This window comes from Plectropomus leopardus, chromosome 15 (assembly GCF_026936395.1).
Source record: "Plectropomus leopardus strain MGB_pleo_1.0 chromosome 15, ASM2693639v1, whole genome shotgun sequence".
NCBI lineage: Eukaryota > Metazoa > Chordata > Actinopteri > Perciformes > Serranidae > Plectropomus > Plectropomus leopardus.
Window position 1 is genome coordinate 2,250,001 of NC_142190.1, and position 7,500 is coordinate 2,257,500.

Here is a 7,500-nt window from a genome sequence, read left to right on the forward strand (position 1 = left end):
TATTTATTTGTTTTAGTTTTCCATTTTATTCATCAATTATGCATTTTATTTGCTACATGATTTATGTATAATTTTCCCTATTTTCTGTTGTCACTATAGTTGATCCATGCACTAAAAAAATAATGGAGAAGGAGGCAAATAGGGTAAATAATACAAAAATAATTACACCAATAAAAAAAATATTGAAAAATAAATAAATATAGAAAATGGGAAATTAAATGAATAGGGAAATGTATGTGCAAAGTAGAAAATAATACATAAATAAATAAAAATAAAGCAAATAAATATGAAAATGAATAAAATGGAAGATTAAATAGATATTGTCATTTTTGTCATTTATTTATTGACACTTATTTAATTATTTATTTATTTATTTTTGATTTTGTCAGTTTTAGTCAGCGTGCTGCTGTTTTCGGGTTGTCCTTACGTACGTCCGACCCATTCTTGTAAATATGATATCTCAAGAATCCCACTTTTATCTAAAGTCTAAAATACACTGTGGAAACTAAATAGTTACATTCAGACTGTTCAGGTCCAAAAATGCTCCATTGAAACCCATTCAAACTGACATTTTTGATCCCACAGCCATCAGAGCAGAAAAACAGGACTTGTATTATTTCTGGGTGTCATTCTGGGCTTTTGACTCTGAATTTGTCATTTTAACTATTTTTCACCTGATTTTTCATCAGCAAAAAAAAAAAAAAAATCGAATCTAATTTTTTTTTTTCTAAAATCATAGCGGCATCATGACAAAAACCTGGTCTCTAAAGGGTTAAAATTCTGAAAATGAATGAATATTTGATATTTATGATTCGGGAATAAAAAAAAATAACTCAATGAAAATAGAAAATTATATTAATGTTTGTTTTTCTTTTAAAAGCTTGATTTTTGAAAAGCATTTTGTGTGCAGAGCGTAAGCGTGTGTGTAATATTGGCATTATTGCAGTATTTCTGTGTAAAAATAGCAAAGCGGTGAAAATATTCTAAATTTAACGCACTCCTCAGCAGATATTTATTGATATTTTTGCTGACTCATATAACTTTAAAGAATCCAAACTGTCCCTTTAACGTCGTGAATGTTTTGACACAAAGGGAGCGTGATGATGCCAAGATTTTAAAAAAGGACACTTTAGATGAGAAGTAGCCGGGATAGAGGCAAACTGAGGCTGTACTGTATGTTTTATTTATGTTTTTTGTGTTTTTTTAGGGGGCTTGGATGCTCAAAAGTTGCCGAAATGTACAGCGAAACATTTGTACTGATCTCGTATTTGACGGCCTTTAACGCACACGTATTCCTCGACCTGCTGTGTAGTGAGTAGGCGGCTCCGCTGTGGACTCGATAGACCCGTTTGTAGTTTTTTAGCTCAGCTCATCATATTTAGCCTTACGAGACCTTGTTTAGTCTTAATCTGTTGTTTACAGGATGTTTTTCGACTGCATGCATACCAATGTTATACCCATGTTCGGCCTTATTTATGTCACGGTCACATTTCTGTTTTTGTAGGCGGGCTCGTCTACGATGGTAGATTGTCGATGCAGAGGGGGAAGCTGTAGGAGGTGTGTGTACATAACGAACAGTGTTGTGGTATATTTTCATACAGCGAGGGGATTTTTTTTTGTCTTTCCTGACCTGCATTCATTGTTTGAAAGTGAAAGATTGACCTTTTTATATATTAATGTTTTTATTACCCTTTTTTGGCATCTGTAAATAATTTTGTTAATATTGTTTTTCAGATTTTTTTTTTTTTTTGCATGTTCGGGCGTGTTGACGGAGGATCAGTAACTGAAGGTGTAGAACACAAAAGGACTTGAAATTGTGATCTTTCATTATGGATCTTTTTACAGGAATAAAGTATGTATATTTTCACAGAAACACTGAGTTTGTGGTGCATGTGGTGCTGCTGGGAAAAAAAAAAGGTCGTTTTTTATTTTTTTTATTTTCATCTTTATTGAACAGATTAAACATGACGTGCATTTCTTCTTTGTTACAGCTCTAAAAATGGAGGAAAAGAGTCGTCAGCTTTGCTCCGCGCCACACGCCGCCCATGTGAGCTGACAGCGCCGACACTCTGGGTAACGTGTGGCCTTGTGAGACAAAGCAGCTTCCTCTTTTTTGGGGACTTCCTGCGCGCGTCGTCGCTCCCTGAAGCCAACAGTACACTCATCCATAAAGTAGGAAACACTACACTGTGGCGAGGAGTTTAGTAGTGCTTTCTACTTTATGGATGACTGCACTGTACATCCTCCGCTCACGCTTCTCTCCTCTGCTGCACCGCCGCTCGCTCCTGCAGCCGAACGCACACTTCGACTGCACAATGAAACCTCGCGGCTCAAACTGCAAATGGCGAACCAGAAAATGCACACTTCCTGATTTGTCTCCAAACATTTGCACGCAGCTTTACATCTTCAAACTTAAGTGAGGCCTTTTGGTGGCATTTAAGTACAAATATCATCCAAAAATTAAATAAAAACACCTGCTTTCCTCCAACTTTGACACAAAAGTCAGAAGTTGTCGGAGGAAGCGCTATCTTGAGGAAGCCATTTTGGCTGCATGAGTAAGCTTTTCTGTCTGAGCACATTTCAGAAAGAGAAAACAGAAAATTTGGCATCAAATCTGTAAGCAAACATCAGTAAACACACTGAAACACTTTAAAAATGCTGCAAAAATAACACGTTTTTTTAATATTCAACGTAGATTCCTGAATCGCTCAAAACAGTAAAAAAGAAAAGCAGAGTTAATTCAGTAAAAGCTGATTTTGTTTCATATTCTGACGTTAAAGACACGCCATGTCGCCCGTCAATACTTCACCTCGACCTCCGGTTCTTCTCTCCGTGCTTCGAAGCGATCGGCAGCCTCCCAGGTGTCGTCTGCGCGTCCGAGTGCTGGATGAAGAAGAAGAAGAAGAAGTTGTCTCCTTTTGAACCCTCCGCAGCCACGTGATGCAACCACAGGAAGAGGTCTAACAGTCGCAGCCGCTCTCTTCTTCTCTTCCGTCTTCACTCTCTGCCTTCTGCAGGCGCCTTTTTACAAAACGCCTTTTTTTCCATCTCAAAAGACTAAACGGGGAACAAACACGCTCAATATTTGAGTTTTCTGAGCACAAACGCCAGAAAATTGCCTTTCGATCACCCTTTAACCCTCGAGGCGACAAACTCATTTCCTGCTGTTTCCACTCACATCTTCAATTATGATGCAAAACTTTAAAATAGAGCCGTAACTTTATAAATATACTGTAATATGACTTTCCGGAGGCCGTGATGAGTCTTTTTGTTGGTTCATGGTTCGGTCCTGTGAACTCTCTCCACAAAAAATGCTCTGAAAATGCACTTTTCTGTCATTTAAAAAAAAAATGTAAAAAATATTCAGAATAATAGATGAGTAAAGTTTAATTTTTAATGTTTATTGCACTTTAAAAAAAATACTAGAAATTTTGCATTAAAACATTTTTTTTTATCTCTGCTAATTAACATAGATAAGTTTGACAAATTTGAATATTTTCCATACAATATGGTATCTGATTTTATTAAGATTTTATTAAGATTTTAACCTGACCTCTTTTTTTATTTATTTCTCACCATCATGCTTCAGTGTTGCTTCAAGAAAACACAACCAAAAAAAAAAAAATTATCTTTACTTTATCTGTTTTATTATTTTGACCAGCTGGCATCACAGACAGTTAGACGTTTTTTTTATTTATTTTTTTTATTTATTCATTTAAGGCTTCATGGATTTTTTTCCTCTGCACTTCGTGGCGGCGTGATGCTCTGCTGAGAGCGATGATGTCATGTAGTCGCTCTGCAAAGTGAAATCTCGAGTTCAGAGGTCGCAGCACACCGAGCTCATCAGTCCGCGGCTGTGATCCGTTTACGGCTTATTTTACATTTATATTCACATTAACTCCATTTTCTGAACGGTTTTCAGACTTTATTCACACGTTCATGAGCGAGCGCGAGCTGAGTGTGTGACTTCCTGCTCAGACGACAGAGACGCAGGATGAGTTCAGCGCTTCCTGTGAGCCGATAGTCTCGCTGGTTATCTGACTTTCTTTAGCCAGAAATAACCGCGTGAGTTCATCTGCAGCGATTACGTGTCGGTTCTTTTTGACTGAAGCTGAGACGCCGTGAAAACGACAGAAGCTGCAGGAAGTTGACTCACAATGAAACTTTATGGACTGAAATCAGTTTAAAAAAATACATCATTAACTAATAAGATGACTTTCAAATTAAAGCGCGGGTCTTCGACGGGGTCCCACCAGTTCCTGCAGGGGGGTTGACAATTTTTTGCAATTTTTTTTTTCTTTTCAAAAATTTAAAATGATGTCTGAAAATCCGCAGCACCTTTAATCAAACATGTCTGATGTTTTTCAGCAGCTTTGTGAAATTAGCATTTCCTCCCTCGCCGTGTGGAGGATTTTAGTTTCTTGGATATCTGGACATTTCTTGGATTTTAGGACATTTCTAAGGTATTAGGACATTTAAGGGATTTTGGGGCTTTACTAGATTTTTAGGAAGTTTCAAGGATTTCAGATGAAGACTTTAGTGAGATTTAAGATCATTTCTGGGGTTTTAGGACATTTATAGAATTTGGGGACATTTTTGTGATTATAGGACATTTCTAGGATTTTAGGACATTTCAAGGATTTAGGATGTTTTTTTTATTTCAAGACGTTTCAGGATTTTAGGACATTATGGTCTTGGCTGGGACCTCTGTGAGGGGTGTGATGGATCCTCCACTATCCTCCCTTTTTTAATTAAAAAAAAACATTTCTATGATTGCAGGATGTTTCTAGAATTTTAGGACGTTTTTTGGATTTGAGGATATTTGAAGGATTTAAGGACATTTCTAAGATTTTAGGACATTTGGAGGATTTTAGGACGTTTCAAGGATTTTAGGACGTTTCAAGGATTTTAGGACGTTTCACGACATCTCAGGATTTTAGGACATCAGGGTCTTAGCTAGGACCTCTGTGGGGGGTGTGGGGGATCCTCCACTGGCACTTTTTTGGTAAAAAAGCTCTATTTTGATGCTGATTTATGCACTCTGGCACCTTATGGATACAAAAAATACAAAAACAATTCCCAGTGTGCATCACTTTGTTTTTACCGTGAAAAAGACGGTTATTTTTGGCTAAAACAGTCCAATTCACAATAAAAGTCTCTCAGCCGCAATTATTTTTTGCGTACGAGTTTGCATTACTTCACCCACCAGTCAGAGTGTGTATTGGTCTGTTGCGGCGCAGTGCATTCTGGTAGTTGTAGTTTTTCTTGTTTTTGAGCTAAAGCGTCCTTTTTCGCCGTTCTTCTGCAGAGACAGACTAGTTTTATTAAAATGCCATTTTCCAGCGATGAAGTACTTCTTTAATATAAAGAGCAGAGGAATAATAATAATAATGATAATAAACTTTATTTATATAGCACTTTTTATATATAGGAAGAATTCAGACGTTTTACTTTTAAATGTGTCACATGAGGCCAAACTGGACACAAATTTATACTTTTTTTAATGTGAAATCTGAAAGTCAGAGCCGTCAAATGAAAGCATAACGCAGAAACACTTTGGTAAAGTTTGAGCTAAGTGCATTTGGAGAGTAAATCTACTCTGCTGAAGCCGGTTTAGAGCAGCTCAGGCGTCTGTGGAGCTCTGGAGGGGAATAAGCTCGAGCGGCTCGGCGGCGTGTCGACACCCGGCCGCGGCCCAGGAGGAGCTTGCAGAGCGCAGAGGGGAGGGGAAATGGCTGCGGGCCCAGATAAGGTCTATCAGGGGCCCAGCTCTTCACACGGGGAGCCGGGATCACTTCCCCACACTGGCACACGCTCAGGCGGCGGCGGCGGCGGTGGTCTGCCAGATGAAGCGGCAGCACTGAGGCCGGTGATTCAGCGAGTTACAGAGGGCAGGGATTAGTCAAAAGCAGGGCGGGGGTCACGAGAGATTTGGAGGGTTGGAGGCTAAAATAATGTGTGGCTTTTAAAGACACCATATGCTGGATATTTTCAACAATGTGAGCGGCGTGTTTTACTGCTGATCGGAGCATCGGGACGGACTCAAATCTGAATAAACAGATGAATATCCAGAATCCAGGCTCACAGATTCACCGGCTGACGTCACCGTCCTCGTCTTTTATGAACATTTGTGTCATGATGCTTTTTTGAGTGAACACAAAACATTTTGGTTCTGAAAGCAGAAGGATTTGTTCCCCGCCTGTTCTGCTCTCAGAGGTGTTGATGTCAGAGCGTCTTTATCTGTCGCCCGATAACCTGCGAACAGGAACAGACGTCACAGCGATGAAGTTAAACATCTAATTTTGTAATCTTTACACACACGCTGTTTCAAATCCTCACTGTGAGGCTGTGTGAGAACCGCACACACTGGGGCCAAATCTGGCCCCCCGTAAGGTGCCGAGTGGCCCCCAAACCAGTTTTTAGGTCACAAAAAAAAAGAGAGATTCACAATTTGTGCTTTTAATATTTATAAGGTGTCAGAGTGAATAAAACAGCTTGAAATTAGAGCTTTTTTATCTAAAAAGTGCCAGAGGAGGATCCCCACACCCCCAACAAAATCCGAGATATGTCCCTAAATCCAAAAAACGACTTAAAGTCCAAGAAACGTCCTAAAATCCCTGAAACATAGAAACACGTACGAGGCTGCTGCGATTGGCCCCTGGACTCCTGTCATTTTGCAAAAGTGGGCCCCAAACAAAACAAGGATTTTTTAGGACCTGAATCTTATTATTTCTCATGTTTAGGGGAAACCGTGACAAAAAAATGGCATTTGAAGGGTTGAAGTACAAAATAAAAAAAAGGTGAATATTTGATATTCATGATCAGGACTGATGCTGGCTGAGATTATAAACTCAATGAAAGTAGAAAATAATATTAATGTATAATATTTTTAAAGCTTGAGAAAAGTGCATTTTGTGTGCAGAGCGATTTAGGCGGCCTTAAGGATGAATTTTTGGATCTCAGCAATTTGAGTTATTTGGATTTTAAAGATAAAAACAAACAGACTTTAACACTCAGATGTGTGTGTGTGTGTGTGTGTGTGTGTGTGTGTGTGTGTGTGTGTGTGTGTGTGACCTAAATTAGACTGTAAACTACCAGCGGAGTTAAAAACAGACTCGGCTCAGGACAGAGAAGTCTGTTTTCTGTGGAGTTAATCCATTAATAATTTTTGGGTGTAATCAGCTGCACGTTCTCTCACTAAACGTCGTGCTCAGGTAGCGTTTCGTGAAACGGTTAACTTTACATTTACAGGAACTGAAACCTGCCGCGGCCTTTCACTTTTAAAAAAATACCCCAGATATTTATAGTGACAGAGATGTCACTCAGCATGCAAACGAGTCGACCAACGAGAGAATTAAACTGCACATTAACCCTTTGAAACCTGAGCAGACTGGTTTGATTTCTTTGAAAAACATGAAATTACGTCAATGAGCAACTTCACCAGAAATGGCCCAAAAAAAGGCAAGAAATTATTGAAAAGTTGAAAGAAACCTAAAAAAC

The 7,500-nt window shown here is 38.8% G+C and overlaps 1 protein-coding gene and 1 long non-coding RNA gene across 3 annotated transcripts in view; one reads left to right on the top strand and one right to left on the bottom strand.

The window, feature by feature from the left end:
• Window positions 1-1,873, top strand: part of tspoap1 (TSPO associated protein 1) — a 104,856-nt gene extending 102,983 nt beyond the window's left edge. For both annotated transcript variants that reach the window (XM_088088952.1, XM_088088953.1), the window contains one exon: window positions 1-1,873. This exon is cut by the window's left edge and continues 5,551 nt beyond it. The gene's annotated coding sequence lies outside the window, so the exon portion shown is untranslated.
• Window positions 1,874-1,921: 48 nt separating this feature from the next.
• On the bottom strand, window positions 1,922-4,586 carry LOC148187189 (uncharacterized). The gene is made up of 2 exons (XR_015779031.1): window positions 2,810-4,586; window positions 1,922-2,335 (listed from the first exon to the last, which is right to left on the bottom strand). It is a non-coding gene; the product is annotated as an uncharacterized LOC148187189 (long non-coding RNA).
• Window positions 4,587-7,500: the final 2,914 nt, after the last annotated feature.